General features: G+C 44.6%; 1 protein-coding gene across 1 annotated transcript in view; it reads right to left on the bottom strand.

The window, feature by feature from the left end:
• LOC137630593 (dynein axonemal heavy chain 5-like) overlaps positions 1–16,963 on the bottom strand; it is a 429,728-nt gene that overhangs the window by 150,859 nt on the left and 261,906 nt on the right. The gene's annotated exons all lie outside the window — the stretch shown is intronic.

Here is a 16,963-nt window from a genome sequence, read left to right as displayed (position 1 = left end):
ACTTTAAATGAATTTCAGATAGTAACCAACTTACGATGGTTCGACTTGAGATATTTCAATCTTACAATGATAATAGCAATGAGGTATGAGAAAATTGTATAATGCTTTAAATTTTTGTGTATGATGTACAATATGTTTGGAAACTGCCTGGGATGTAAACATCTCCCAAATTGTGTGATATTTGAGCGAGTATTTTTCTTTACTGGCATTATTTTATAATAGCGGTCATAGCCAAAACATTTCATGGAATTAGTTGGTGTGTGGTCCCTTAGAATTTTCATGTAAAGGCAAGAACTAGGAATCCAATATAACATGACATACCAAAGAAATAACATCTTTCCTTAATGTGAAAGACATGGACTCGGTACGTATAAGGGATACCCAGGTAAGCTCTACTAAATTTGACCCATCACCTCCAATATGGAACTCTTCTGCTGAATACATACATACATATCATCTACTGAGAAGCATTACTCATACCTAAGAAATTATTACCGGGGTATACGTTTATGCTCGGTAATTATTTTTTATCTTATCATTGGACCAATTTCATTCTCCTTATACCATGCAGTTGTATCGTGAAACCATTGCTTTTTCCATGACCAGGTCTACCCTTAGTATCACCGTATTCCAAGACAAGACTGAGCTAGTAGAATAAACCCTAATATCCCTCTGCTCACTAAAGTAAGCATTGAAGACCAATCAGTTTACAGTACAGTAGGACCCCTCCCTAAGTTATTTTTGGAAGATTCATTAGAAGTCTTTCTATCAGAGTATTTTGAATTGATGGCAGTATCTGATACTCTCTTAAAAAAAAAAAAAAAAGGTCTTGCTAAGCTTGGTTTGATGTTTTTCTTAGTAACCTTCTTATTTATTTTCTGAGGTGGGTGATGAACTTCGACATTAATCTTCAATATATTCAAATCTTTTAAAGGTTCATAACCTTTTTTCAGATAAAATATTGTACCTAATTGCAATATGAATCTTTGCATTTCTCCTTGGAAGGGAGAGGGATGGTGATCTCCCTCTTTTTTTATTCAAAGATGGAGATCTATTAGGATTATGTACCTCCACCATGACAGGTATATTCAGTAGTTCTCTAGCATAGGATTCCTCTCCTAGATTTGGCAATGATGCTGCTCGAGATGAGAGCATTGTGCTGTTCATCCAAGGTGTGGCAGACTTAGAGGAAGGTGGTGCCTTTATGACAAGGCACCGAATCTAAATTACGAGACTTAGAAATAGCCTTCGAAGATGATTCAGCAATAGGATGCTTTACATTACCTGATCTAACTGGTGTTGCAATTCTTTCTGAATGTCCTGCATTCTTATATTTTAAGGCCTTGTCATAACTCTTGGTTTTGGTTAGAAGTTGCCTAGCATATACCACACTGATATGCTCTGCATCTGACTTCTGAACAGCAGCTGCTTCTATTTGATATTGAGGACATATCCTATTGGTTGGCTTTTGATCCTGTCTACAGTTAGTGTACCTTGCAATATTAATGCAGGGTCCATACTCAGAATCAGAACAATTGTAACATATCTTTCTGTTTTTACATACCCTAGATGGAAGACTAAATTTGAAACAATTGAAGCACTGCAAAGTTTTCTGTTTATAAAGGAAACCTGGCATTCTCTTATTACCGATGTATAAATGAGAAGGTATGTCACAGACTTCAAAGGAGAGAATAATACTAGTGTTTACAAGAATCATATGAACCTTCCATATTTCTTTTGGTCATATATCTAAGATTTCATCCTCGCTTGAGGTATTATACTAGCTGTTGTGCAGCTACTACAAGGCTGAAAGAGAATGTATCGAGCCTTCTGTAGGTCACGTCTTGCAGGTAATGAGCTGTGAACATATTTTGTTTCCACACATCAGCCTGCAGAACCTGCCTCACAGAGAAGTTTCTTTTAAAACCCAGAAACGAAGCTACGCCCCGGACATTGTGGGCTCTGGGGCGACGTGAAGAAGGGTCCGGATTTAGGGCATGGTCTATGACCTTGCAAATCCAGACAGAGATGGTATTCTTAGTGACCCTCTTATTGGTCCTTCCTGTGCTGACGAAAAGTGCAGACACACTGGGACAGGATGTGGCTGTTCTCTTGAGGTACAGCCTCAAACTCCTCACTGGGCAGAGTAAGAGATGATCAGGGTCATCAGTTACAGAGCGGAGACTCAATACTAGAAGAAGTCGAGTCGTGGTTCTGTTACTCCCAGATTCTGAGTCTTGGCTATAAACTCAGGGACGAAGCCAAAAATTACCTCTCCCCATCCCCTTGAATGGGCGATGTCGTAAGAGAGGCCATGAAGTTCACTAACTCGCTTGGCTGAAGTTAAATATAGTAAGAACACTGTCTCCCAAGTGAGGTAGCCATCTGATGAGGTGTAATGGTTCATAGGGTGGTCTCCTTAGTGACCTGAGAAATCGAACCACGTTCCATGGGGGAAGTCTCACTTCAGACTGAGTACAGGTAAGTTCATACTCCGTATGAGTAAGGAAAGTTCTAGCGATGAGAAAATATCCATTCCATTGAGTCTAAGGGCTAGGCTTAAGGCTGAGTGATAGCTTTTACCCGCCAAGACTGAAAGGCGTATTTCCTCACGCAAATACACGAGGAACTCTGCTATTGCTGGAAAAGGGGTATCGAGAGGAGATACCACTTCTACGACACCAACCACAAAAAACCTTCCACTTTGCCTGGTAGACTGCTGCTGATGATTTCCGCAGGTATCCAGACATCCTGCTTGCAACTTGTTGCGAAAATCCTCTCTGAATGAGGAGATGCTGAATAGTCTCCAGGCGTTAAGATGTAGCAAAGCTACGGCTTTGTGGAAGATGTTGGAATGTAGTTTTGGAGTAGATCGTGTTGTGGAGGGAGTTCTCTTGGAGATTTCATCAGGAGGTGCAGAAGGTCCGGTAACCATTCCACATGATGCAATAGTGGAGCTATGAGAGTCATTGAGAGGTTGACCAGTATTCTGGCCTTGTTGAGTACCCTCCTTATCCAACAGAATGGGTGAAAGGCATAGAAGTTGATGGTGTCCCAAAGTTGTTCGAATGCATCTTGCCAGAGCCTTGGGGTCTGGGATTGGGGAGCAGTACAACGGGAGCCTGAAGTTCAGGGTCGTTGCAAAGAGATCCACAGTTGGAGAGCCCCACAAAGTCGGGACTTTATTGGCTACTAGAAGATCCAAAGACCACTCGGCACTCACTATCTGAGGTGCTCTACTCAGGTTGTTAGCGAGCACATTCCTCTTGCCCGGAATGAAGTGTGCCGATAGTGGTATCGAGTGAAACTCGGCCCATCTCAGTATCTCTACTGCTAGATGGGATAGGGACTGCGAAAAGATACCTCTTTAGTTTGTTAATATAAGCCACTACTGTGGTGTTGTTACTCATCCCCGCCACTGAGTGGCCTGCCAGGAATTGGTGGAACTATTGAAGGGCCAGAAAGAGTCCTCATCTCTAAGAGATTTATGTGGAAGTACTATTTTGACTCTGACCAGAGGCCTGAGGTCATGAGGTGCAGCATGAGGGGCCCCCACCATTTTTTTTGAAGCGTCTGAGAACAGCATCAAATCTGGGGGGAGGACGAGAAGCTCCACTCCCTTTTATAGGCTCTCGTCTGACACCCACCATACGAGGTCCGTCTGTACTGCTGATCCCATGGGGATCAAGATACCCGGGGAGTTGAAGGCCTAATTCCACCGGGACTTGAATCGCCACTGGAGAGATTGAATCTTGAGGTGACTGTTCAGAACTAGATGGGCCAGAGATGAAAGGTGTCCGAAAAAATGTAACCACGTCTGGGCTGGAAGTTCTTCCCATCTAAGAAAGGGTCTTGCGACCTTTCTCAGCCTCACTACCCTGTCGTCTGATGGGAAAAGTTTGTGGACATTGGTGTCTACTATCATGCCTATGTATACCAGTCTCTGCATAGTAAGCAGGGCGGACTTCTCAAGGTGTACCAGGATCCCAAGATCTTGGTCAAGCCTCAGAAGTTTGTCTCGGTGTTAAAAAAGGGTTGCCACCAAGTCCGCTAGGATTAGCCAGTCGTCCAGATAATGAAGAAGATGGATGCCAATCCTGTGTGCTCAAGAGGGTACTAGGGTGAACACTCTGGTGAAGACTTGAGGTGCTGTGAAAAGACTGAAGCAAAGCACCTAGAACTTGTATTTTCTGTTGTCTAGGCTGAATCTTTAGTACTTCATTAATGACGGACGAATTGGGATCTGAAAATATACGTCCTTTAGGTCTAGTGTGCACATGAAGTCCCGTGATCTTACCACTTGTCTGACCGTGTCTGCCGTCTCCATGCAGAACGGAGTTTGCTTGATAAACTTGTTCAGAGCTGAGAGGTCGATGACGGGTCTCCAGTATCCAGACGCCATTTTTGCAAGAAAGAGTCGACTGAAGAAGCCTGGAAACTTGTTGAGGACCTCTTGGAGAGCACCCACCTTCAACAGAGTCTGGACTTCTGCCCGGAGGGCTAGCACATTTGTTGATCCCATTGCAAAGGAGTCTATTGATATTGGATTCCTGATTAGGCGAGGAAGAGATGTGAACGGGACATGATACCCTGAACGAATCACAGAGATTGTCCAGGGCTTGGCCACGAATTGCTTCCACCTGCCCCAGCAACTTTGTCGGCATCCTCCCACTGGTGGAAAAGCAGGGGGAATGCCTTTCTTAGCGTTTGCGGCCTCGGCATCTCCCTCTAGGAAATTTTCCTCCCCTGGAGGACTTAGTGCTTTTCCCATCTTTGGTCGGGAAGGGATTTTTAGACATTGCCGTCTTGTTCGTCATGATATTTGTTGGACGGGACTGCTGGGGAGTTGGTGGTTTATAGGGCTTGGATGTCAAAGCAATATGGAGGAGGGAGTCCTGGTGTGACTTCCTCCATCCTTCAGCAGCATGTTCCACTTCAGAGAGGACCCCTCTAAAGAGGAATTCCTGGGCCTAGTGATCTTGGCATTTGGAACCTGCTGATGGAATCTCTCAGACACTGCATCTCGACGTTTCAGAATGGTGTTTGCCTATAAGTTTGAGACTTGATGGGCAAGAAACTGGATGGTACATATGCCTGAGAGAAGGAAAGTTTCCATCGCTTTCCAGGTACGTTCCTTGGAGAAATCCTCGGCTCAAACCAGGATTCCCAAGGTCCCCAATCACAGATCAAGCTATGAAATAGCTGACATGGCATACTTCGTGACCTTCTCCTGGTTGAGGACTGATTGATTGACTGATTTAAAGTTTTCAGGCATCCTGACATCTAAGGTCATTGATGCCGATATCATTTAGTCTATGTATATAAAAAAGATAAAAGAATATTCAATTAAAACCATAAAAATTTAATGTCATTGTAATAGTTAAATAGTTTTCAGAAGACCTGCTTCTGAAATAAATCTAAAAATGCCGCTTGCACAGTAGGACACATCATGTCCAAGAATCTTGGTAAGGATGAACCTGCCACCCTCACCTCGAGCCTCAAACAAATATCTATTCCTTAAGTTATTATAATTGGGGCATTCGGTTAACAAAGGCCTGACTGTAAGAGGTACCAAACAGTCGTCGCAATACGGTTGGTGTTGGCCCTTCAGCAGAAACGTGTGTGTAAATCAACTGTGACCAATACGGAGACGACAAAGAGATGTCTCCCATTTTCGGGGCATCATGTCATACCTCCAAGGAGATATGACATTTGTTACTTCTCTCATTTTATTCCCATCTAGACTATCCCAATGCTGTTGCCATTTATTGCAAAGCAATTTCTTGATGTTAGGTAGGAAGTCATTACGGGGAATGGGATACCTTCTTGGCAGCAACTCTGATGCTGCATTCTTCGCCAATGAATCTGCCTTCTCATTCCCACACACACCTACATGTGCTGGAACCCAACAAAATCAAACCATTATACCTCTCCTTCCAATACTAAATAGCCATTCTAAAATCTTTAACACTAGAGGGTTACTAGAACCAGTTCCCTCGACATCGTCTGCTCTTTCAGCTGAACTGGGAAGAACTCTGTCTTCGATCATGGAAATGATTCAGTAAATGCAGAAGAGTGACGAAAAGGAAGCTGCGATGAAGCTGGAGATGCGTAGACTCGCAGCATCACACGGACCTCAGAAGAAAGTCAACGTAAAGGACCTTCCTTTATGTTCAGATGTGAACCCGTGGCGGTATGCAGAACACATGCCGATGACGACCGGGAAGATTGTCATCTCAGAGAAGTTGGGCTCAGTCCCCATTGAAGAGGTGGAATTCTGGCCCAACTTTGAGTTGTACCCGGACTGCTATGTCCGTTTGAAGAAGGAACCAGCCTCAAAGGTGGAAACGGAGCCAAAAGAGGTCATAGTGTTTGACCACTTTAAAGCACAGGCTTTACTGGCTAGTTCGATGAAAGAGAGGGGCTTCACTAAGTCAAAAACGCCAGCATTGAGTAAGAAGCACCCCTCCTTTGTGGCTTCTCCATCTAGATAGAGGCTTTCCCTTTATGGAAAAAGGGTACAAAGCAGCCTTAAAAGCTATTGAGGCAGGGAAACCATGTCCTTCACTAGACGAGTGTAGGCCCTTATCCCTGACTTTGCCTATGGACCTAAAAGACTGGAAGGACGTCCATCTTACCGTTTCAGTTGGGAAGTTGGAAGTAGACATTGCCGGACGTCAGTTCGGTGAAGACCTTCCAAAGTTGTCTGATTTTCTCTTGCGCTGGGAGCAAGAGACAAAAGAAAGACTTGCTGCATCCATGTCCCTCCAGACTACCTTGGAGACGATGGCAAGTGATCCCCAGAACATGGACATGTTTATGGTAGTGGCCAAAACCCATCTGGCCACTGTAACCAAAGACATGTATAGCTTCATTAAGGCCAGAAGGGCTTGTAGGTAGTTCGTGTTCGCCTCGGCTGCAGTGAGACATGAACCCAGGAAGCTAATCTCATCCAGTATCTGGGGAAAGGACCTCTTCCCGAGCGAAGTGGTCAAGGAAGTAGTGGATAAAGCCACCACGGAGAACAGGAACCTTCTCCAGAAGTGGGGCTTATCACTCAAGAGGAAGTCTTCCCCGGATGAGGGTCCCCAACCTAAGAGGAAGACGAAAAAGCCTAGGCTACTCTCTCGCCCGGCCAAACAATACAGACAACAGCAACAACTTCCTACGGCCACGGTACCACAGATGGTGGCACAACCTCCAACCACTTACCAGTTGATACCCCAGCCAGTGGCGACGCAGTCACCAGCCTTTACTCCGGCTTTCAAAAGGCAGTCAACTACCTTTCGACCGAAAGCTAGAGGATCAGCTAGAGGTGCTTCTAGATGCCCCTCAAGAGGAAAGGGATACAGAGGAGGACGCGGTCAAGGAGGCAAGTCCTCTAGTCCACAGCAAAAGTGAGATGCTCCCGGTAGGAGGGAGACTATACTGTACTCATTTCGAGATCGTTGGACCTTCGATCCCTGGGCCCAGAGCCTGATCAAGAACGGACTGGGTTGGAGCTGGAACATCGCTCCGCCATCATTCCCTCAATTCTTCCAACACTCCACCCCCGTTCTGGCAGAATATGTACGAGAACTCTGGGAGAAAAGAGTAATACGGAGAGTAAAGTCCATCAGGTTCCAAGGAAGGCTGTTTTGTGTTCTCAAGAAGGACTCAGACAAACTCAGAGTCATTCTGGACTTGTCGCCACTCAACAAGTTCATAGTAAACTCCAAGTTCAGGATGTTAACACTTCAACACATAAGGACCCTGTTGCCCAAATGGGCATACACTGTCTCCATAGACATGGCAGATGCCTATTGGCATGTCCCAGTCAATCGTCAACTCTCCTCCTACCTAGGTTTCAAGCTACAAGGAAGGCTTTACGCCTTCAGAGCCATGCCCTTCGGACTAAACATAGCCCCAAGGGTATTTACAAAGCTTGCAAATGCAGCCGTTCATCAATTATGCCTAAAAGGTGTCCAAGTAGTAGCCTACCTGGACGATTGGCTGGTGTGGGCAGCATCCAAGACGGAATGCATGCAAGGTTCCAAGAAAGTGATCCAGTTCCTGGAACATCTGGGATTCAAGATCAACACCAAAAAGTCTCGACTATCTCCAGCTCAAAAGTTTCAATGGTTGGGAATCCACTGGAACTTACAGTCACACCGACTTTCTATTCCACTGAAGAAAAGGAAAGAGATAGTGGGATCTGTCAAGAGACTTCTGGAATCCGATCGGATATCAAGACGCCAACAGGAGAGAGTGCTGGGCTCTCTACAGTTTGTTTCAGTGACAGATCCAGTGCTACGAGCACAGCTAAAGGATGCAACAGGAGTCTGGAGAAAATACGCATCAAACGCTCGAAGCGATCTGAAAAGACCATTTCCGACTCGACTGTGATCGCTTCTCAAGCCATGGTCGAAATCAATACCTCTTCAACCACCTCCACCCTCAGTCATCATCCATACACATGCTTCAAAGGAAGGATGGGGAGGTCACTCTCACCAACAGAAAGTCCAAGGAGCTTGGTCCAATCTATTCAAGACCTTCCATATCAACATTCTTGAAGCCATGGCAGTCTTTCTTTCGCTGAAGAAATTATCTCCTCGCCACTCGAACCACATAAGACTAGTCCTAGACAGCGAGGTGATAGTGAGATGCCTGAATCATCAAGGTTCGAGATCACCTCAAACCAATCAAGTGATGTTGGCCATCTTCCGCTTGGCGGAAACAAAGAGATGGCACTTATCAGCAGTTCACCTCCAAGGATTCCGTGACGTGACGGCGGACTCTCTATCCAGGTACACACCGATACTCAGAATGGTCCCTAGATGCAGGATCCTTCTCCTTTATCTTACATCAAGTCCCAGAACTGCAGATCGACCTCTTTGCGACGAGCGACAACAAGAAGCTACCTCGTTACGTGGCCCCATACGAGGACCCTCTAGCGGAAGGAGTGGACGCAATGTCCCTCGATTGGAACAGATGGTCCAGGAATTACCTGTTCCCTCCATCCAACCTTCTACTGAAAGTCCTCAACAAGCTGAGATCATTCAGGGGAACAGCAGCGATAGTGGCTCACAAGTGGCCAAATAGCGTCTGGTTCCCTCTAGCGTTAGAACTGCGACTGACGTTGGTCCCATTGCCGGATCCAGTTCTGACTCAACGGGTGCCGAAGTCGACTGTCTTCGCTTCATCACAGAAAACCCAAAACCTTCATCTCATGATTTTCTCTCCTTAGCGGTGAAGAAGAGATTCGAGATCTTGAGAGAGCATAAACTTCTAAGAGGAATATAAATCTAAATCTACCAGAAGACAATGAGTCGTTGTAGAAGAAATGGGTTGCCTTTGTCAAGGAAAAGAAACCAAAAGAAATCTCATCAGATTTCTGTTTATCCTTCTTTATCCACCTTCATGAACAAGGTTTAGCAGCCAACACGATAACCACACGTAAATCTGCCTTGACGAGACCCTTATTGTATGCCTTCCAGGTCGACTTCTCCAATAACATCTTCAACAAAATTCCTAAGGCCCGTGCTAGACTCAGGCCGGCAGCACCTCTGAAACCCATTTCGTGGTCTCTGGATAAGGTTCTTCACTTCGCATCTACGCTGAACAATGAAGATTGCTCTCTGAAAGATTTAACCCAAAAAGTTATATTTCTATTTGCACTAGCCTCGGGTGCCAGAGTTAGCGAAATAGTGGCCCTCTCGAGAGATGAGGGTCATATTCAGTTCCTAGAAGGGGGAGATCTGAATCTTTTTCCTGATCCAATGTTTCTCGCCAAAAATGAGCTACCTACCAAAAGGTGGGGTCCCTAGAGAATCTGCCCTCTGAAGGAAGATGTCTCTCTATGTCCAGTAGAGTGCCTAAAGGTCTATCTTCGTAGAACTTCGGACTTTAGGGGAGGACAGCATTTTAGGGGAGAAACCTCAGGTTCAAGTTTATCTCTGAAACAACTGAGGGCGAAGATCACCTACTTCATTCGCAGAGCGGATCCCGACAGTACACACGCAGGTCACAATCCGAAAAAAATTGCCTCTTCCCTTAACTTTTTCCATAATATGGACTTAGAACGTCTTCGCTCGTACACTGGCTGGAAGTCATCCAGAGTATTTTTTAGACACTACGTGAAGCAAGTAGAGGAATTGAAGAGGTTTGTGGTGGCAGCAGGTAGTGTTCTAAAACCTGTTGCTTAATTCTACAAGGAACAGTGAAAACTAATTTGGATAATTAAGGGTGTGCGTGTGGTCCCTTGATGGTACAACATGCTAATTGAAAGGTCACCAAGGTGCCCTTACGGACTGTTCCAAATACAAAAGGTGAAATAAGTATTATGCATAACACGTGTGCCGTGCGTTTCTATGCAAGTGTGAATGGACAGTAATAACAGAAAATAATGAAAATTTATTACTATTTTCGTTTTCAGTGGCATTAATACGTTTCCTTTTCAGATGAAACAAATATTTCTTGTATTACTGTTATCTTTATGTTTTAATTTATTTCATTCACATTTTATGTTATACTATAAAATGCAAATTGAACTATACATTTTATTGTTTGGCAATAGGCAAGCTCTAAATGAACTTTGCATTTTATTCGCCCCAAGTCCAGTTTAATAAAGATATGTTGAGCATTCCTTATAACCTTTGGATATTGCTTGATAATAAAAGAAAATCTATAAGATAGTTCCTTCATGTAGACAAACACTCCTTGACTTTGGCCTTTACATATGACAGACCAGTATACTCTGAATGTGATGCTGACTGATACTAATGTTGGTTCCTAAATGTATACAAACCTTTTGTCGGTACATACGCCGAACTCTGTACACCGAGGGAGATGTCAGTATTGCATACGCACATTGGTAAGTTTCCAATACAAGCTTTGTTTTACAAGGTATAAGTGAGACCAATATACTGGTTTGTTTACTAAGATATCCATATGTAATATGTATTCTTCGAGACTTTTCTAGAGTCTAGCATGATTCTTACCTGTAGGGGGCAGGAAGCACTAACATGGTTCATGATTAGAAGTAATGATATATGACAGTAACATCATAGGTCTCTAGGTCTAAATTGACCAAGGAATTCTGTCTTGAGGACAAGGCACAAAATAAAAAATCCACAGATACAGTACATTAATGCTCTGGTATACTTCCCTCAGGACGACATGGCCTGAGCCCAAAAAACGGATTTTGATTGAAGCGAAAAATCTATTTTTGGGTGAGATAGCCATGTCGTCCTGATGAACCCGCCTTTCCTTTTCGGTGAAAAGGGCTAAGAGGACCCCTCCCAATAGTACTGTATCTGTAGCACCTCGCTTATCGCTACAAGGAATAATATGGCGCCGATGATGACGTCATATACAGACTCAAAACAAGGAGGAGAGGTACCTTAATAACGGCTCCCCTTCGTTTTCTTGCCACTTTTCCCTCTCGAAGTGCTAACGATATTCGGGGTGAAGATAGCTAAGTGGCGTGTCAAGAATACGTCCTCTGATATTTTGCGATACCCCTATAAAGATTAGTTAGGGATATTCGCTCCAGGAGTTAGAATTCTGGGTACCCTAAGGTAAAATTCTCTAGGAATATCACTGTAGTCAAATATACCTTAGGAGGCTACTAATAAGGAACTTCCATCAGGACGACATGGCTATCTCACCCAAAAATAAATTTATTTTTTCGCTCAAAATCTTTTATATATATATATATATATATATATATATATATATATATACAGTGATACCTCGGTAGTCGAACGACTCTATACTCGAACAATTCGGAGTTCGACCAAAATTTTCGAGAAATTTTTGCTGCGGTGCTCGACCAAAAATTCGGTACTCGACCAGCCGAACACGTGACGACCGCATGGGCTTTGTGATGATCGCGCCATCTCGGCCACTCTCGCTTGTTCGGGAAGCATCAGTTCTCTCGAGAGCGTCACTCAGACAACGCGCGATCAGCATTCGTTGTGATTTAGTGATTTTCAGTGCTTTTAATTGCTTTTTTAGCTTTCATAATGAGTCCCAAGAAAGTAATGAGTGTTAAGGGGAAGGAGAAGAGGAAAACAGTGCGAACAACGATCGAGTTGAAGAAGGAAATTATAGCGAAATATGAGAATGGTGTACGAGTGTCCGATTTAGCGGTAGAATACGGAATGGCGAAGTCGACCATTTCTACGTTTTTAAAGCATAAAGAAATGATTAAGAAGGCGAATGTTGCAACGGGAGTTACGGCGGTAACTAAGCAAAGGCCACAAGTGATTGAGGAGATGGAAAAGTTGCTTTTAATATTTATTAAAGAAAAACAGTTGGCCGGGGAAAGTGTTAGTGAAGCGTTCATTTGTGAAAAAGCGTTGCATATCTATGAAGAATTAGTGAAGAAAAGTCCGAGTACCAGTGAAAGTGATTCATTTACATTTAAAGCGAGCAGGGGTTGGTTTGAAAAGTTTCGTAATAGAACAGGTATTCATCGTGTTACTAGGCATGGGGAGGCAGCTAGTTCGGATCAAATTGCAGCCGATAAATACGTGGGGGAATTCGATCGGTACATAAATGAACAAAATTTGATCGCACAACAAGTCTTTAATTGTGATGAGACTGGGTTATTTTGGAAGAAAATGCCAGCCAATACGTACATTACCAAGGACGAGACGAAGATGCCAGGTCACAAGCCAATGAAAGATAGGCTAACATTGAAACAATTAACAATAGACCAGTTTTTCACAAAAGAAAAGAAAGCTGCTACATCAAAGCCTGTTTCTCCTCCAAAGAAGAGACAAAGAAGAGAAGAAACCCCTGAAATAGATCTGCCCACCCTTTCATTGGAGAGAGAAACAACTCCTGAAGGAGAACTACCCCGCCACATCATGGAAGGGGACTCTCCTTCCAAGCAGTAACCTCCCCCTTCCATCCTCTCCACATCCATCCCTGTATGCCATCGAACCGCTGCTCAAAGGTATGTTCACTACAGTACAGAAAATGGTTTAAAATTGTTTTATTTTAATACAGTAAATGGTTTAAAATTGTTTTATAGGATTTTCTGACCAATTTCATACACATTTAGATAATTATTGTTGTTTAGGTACACGTTTTATTAATATTTTGGGCCTGTTCGAGTGCTTGGGAACGGAATAGAATATATACCATTATTTCTTATGGGGAAAAAAAATTCGGTACTCGAACAAATCGGAGGTCGAACACGGATCTCGAACGGATTATGGTCGAGTACCGAGGTATCACTGTATATATATATATATATATATATATATATATATATATATATATATATATATATATATATATATTATATATCTATATCTATATATATATATCTATATATATATATATATCTATATCTATATATATATATATATATATATATATATATATATATATATATATATATATATATATATATATATATATATATATATATATATTCATATATATATATATATATATATATATATATATATATATATATATATATATATATATATTCATATATATATATATATATATATATATATATATATATATATATATATATATATATATATATATGTGTATATATATACATATATACATATATATACATATATATATATATATATATATATATATATATATATATATATATATATATATATATATATATTTATATACATATATATATATATATATATATATATATATATATATATATATATAGATATATATATATATATATATATATATATATATATATATATATATATAAACCTTAAGAGAAATAATACTCATAGAGTTAGGACAGCAAGACAAAGGAAAGTTGATAAAATTTGGAAAAGGTCAAAGAAATATTGAGCAGAGGGAATAGAGGAAAGGGAGAGAAATTTAGATTCAAACTTGGGGAGCAATTTCCCCAAGTTTGAGACCCCTCTAGCCCATCACAATTCTTCAACAATATGAAGAAACCACATGACTGCGTCAAGGAATTCTCTCATTAAGAGGGTCCTGGTTGAGGATCTCTGATGCCAAGAATGAGACCCGACGGCTGGAGAGCCTCCCTAGAGAGACTCCCTTGGTGAGTTCTTCCAGAGAGTGATGGAGAGGAAGAGCTGGACGTGGCTTGTCCAAGATCTCAAAATACCTCCTCTGCTGGACGCAAGGAGGTGGGAGAAGCTTGGCAGTAGAGCTGGAACATTGAGAGGAGGAAGGCTCGGAGAGCTGTTCGGCGATCTTAGCCCAGGCACCCTTTAGCCCTTGAGACCAGGGCAAGGCTGCACTGGTCTTAGAGGGCTTCTGAGTGCCAAAGACACGGACTAAGGCTGTGTCTTTGCCCTCTTGCGGGGGTATCTTCGGGGCAGTAAACCTGTTAAGTACCCTAATAAGAGTCAGAACTTGCCAGAATGCATGTTCTGACTCTTTCTGCTCCCCCTCCGGAGTGGGACTAGCAGCGAAGTCTCCTTCTTCCACTCCCGAAAGCTCCTCTCGGGTTGGGTCGTGGGCATCCCTGGAGTGACTAGTGGTTCCTGTAGGTCCTTGAAGAGGACTTTGGGAGAGTCTTCATGTCCTTAGATTCCTTCTGAGGAAGGAGGTAGGACTCAAGCATCGAAGGCCAGATTGGATTGTCCCTCCTGAAGTTCGTTCGGTGGTGGAGAACTCTCCGTGCGAGGAGAAATTACCTCCGAAGGTGGAAGGGAGGAAGTTCGGGCCACATGTGACTCCTTCGGCAGAGGTGAGATAGAAGCGTGTCCGGTGGAAAAGACAGGAAGGACGGGCCTTGAAGGCCTAACAGGAATTAGCTACCCCCTAGGGGATTTAATCACGTCTGAGACTCCTCTTCTCCTCTTCAGGGGAGAAGAAGCCAAGGTTCCCCGCGGTAGGTCTGCTGGTGCGGTTGGAAGGGAGGTCAGTGACGAGCGAGATAACATGGCAGGACCGAAGGCTTGTACTACTGCTCTGACCATGGCACCGAACCTAGACTGCTTGCTGACAGACGCACTGTCGGAAAGAGCCCCTGAATGGAAAGGGACCGAAGTTTCCCTGTGAGGAGTCTCAACCTATGTTTGTGGTGGTGGGTCCGCCTTTGAAGATCAAATCTTCGGGAACCTGAACCCTTCTGTGGAGCCTTTCCCTTTCCCCGATGGTCGCACTGTAATGCATTTGCGGGGAGGAGAATGGGGTGATGGTGACCTGTCACAATCTCCATTGTAAAGTTCCTTGAGTCTTGAAACCTGTAAAACCTGCTCTCAGGTTTTGTGCAAGTGTGCAGGAAAGCGCTGGCGTGCTTGTGAGCGCTGGCATGCTGGCATGCTGGCAAGCACTGGCGCGCTAGCTCGCAGGCTCGCTGGCTCGCAGGCTCGCAGGCTCGCAGGCTCGCTGGCTCGCTGGCTCGCAGGCTCGCTGGCTCGCAGGCTCGCTGGCTCGCAGGCTCGCTGGCTCGCAGGCTCGCTGGCTCGCAGGCCCGCTGACTTGCAGGCTTGCAGGATCGCTGGCTCGCTGTTAAGTGCTGGTGAGCCAGAAAGCACTTGCGAGCAGGAGAGTAATGGCACACAGTATGGCGGGGCCCAGGAGAGCGCTGGTGCGCAGGTAAATGCACATGTGAGCGCAGGCGCGCAGGTGAGCGATGGCGAGCTGGAGAGCGCAGGCGCGCAGGTGGGCGCTGGCGAACTGGAGAACACTGGTGAGCCGGAGAGTGCTGAAGCGCAGCAGATACTAGCGCACAAGAGAGCGCTGGTGTACAGGAGAGCGCTGGCGCGTAGGAGAGTGCGGGCGTGCAGAAGAGCGCTGGAGAGCGCTTGCGAGTGGGAGAGCACTGGTGCGCAGGTAAATGTGAGTGTGCAGGTGAGCACGGGCGCAGGTGAGTACGGGCGCAGGTGAGCGCAGGCACAGGAGAGCGCTGGTGCGCGTTAACTGTGAGTGTGCAGGTGAGCGCGGGTGCAGGTGAGGGCAGGCGCAGATGAGCACGGGTGCAGGTGAGCGCGGGCGCAGGAGAGCACTTGCAAGTTGGAGAGCACTGGTGCGTAGGTAAATGTGAGTGTGCAGGTGAGCACGGGCGTAGGTAAGCGCTGGCGAGCCGGAGAGTGCTGAAGTACAGGAGAGCGCTGGCACGCAGGAGAGCACTGGTGCACATGAGAACACTGTCACGCAGGAGAGCGCAGCTGCACAGAGGAGCTCTGGAGAATTGGAGAGCGCTGATGCGCTGGTGAGCGACGGTGCTCTGGCAAGCTGACAAATGTTGGACCTTAGACCGACAAGAATGCACTGGAGAGCGATGGCGATCAGGAGATCACTGGGGTATTGGAAGGCACTGATGAGCAGGCGAGTGCTAGCACCGAAGGGTGCTGAAGCACTGGAAAGCACAGACGAGCGATGGCGCTCTGGAAAGCGTTGAAGTGCTAGAGGGTGCTAATGTGATGCTGGTGAGCACTGGTGCACTGAAGGGTGCTGGCGCACAACTAAACACTTAGGAGATGCAACACGAGCAGGCAGATGATGAATAGGAGACAGGAACGGCAAAGGCAGCTCAGCAGGTCGGCATGAAGGTTGAACTGGAACAGGGATGTGCCCTTTGGAAGGGCAAACATACACTGATGGGGATCACAAACGATCTATAGAAAAGTCCAGGACCGAAGTCAGAGGACTAGCTGCAGCATCATCAGGAGAAGGTCCAGGAACAGGGGGAGGTCAAGGGCCAGAAGACGACTTGCCAAAAACGAGAAAAACAAATGTAAGAAAGGGATTTTGACGAAGGAAAAATCTATTTCTGGGCGAGAGACCTGTGTCGCCCAGTGAAATGCTCCTTTTACATCATTTCTAAGGTAAAAACTACTATGAATTTACCAGAGAAAAAATTGTCTAGGAATGCTAGGTTGAACCCAGCTCGCTCACCTAATAAGGTGTCGGTATAAATAACTGGGGCGTAATAAATCACAACCAGAGGCCTCGCACCATTTAGATATCTCCTCTCAATATCCCCGTACAGTGAGGT

This window comes from Palaemon carinicauda, chromosome 38 (genome assembly GCF_036898095.1).
Source record: "Palaemon carinicauda isolate YSFRI2023 chromosome 38, ASM3689809v2, whole genome shotgun sequence".
Lineage (NCBI taxonomy): Eukaryota > Metazoa > Arthropoda > Malacostraca > Decapoda > Palaemonidae > Palaemon > Palaemon carinicauda.
Note: the sequence above shows the minus strand (reverse complement) of the source record. Positions and strands in the feature narration are given on the sequence as shown.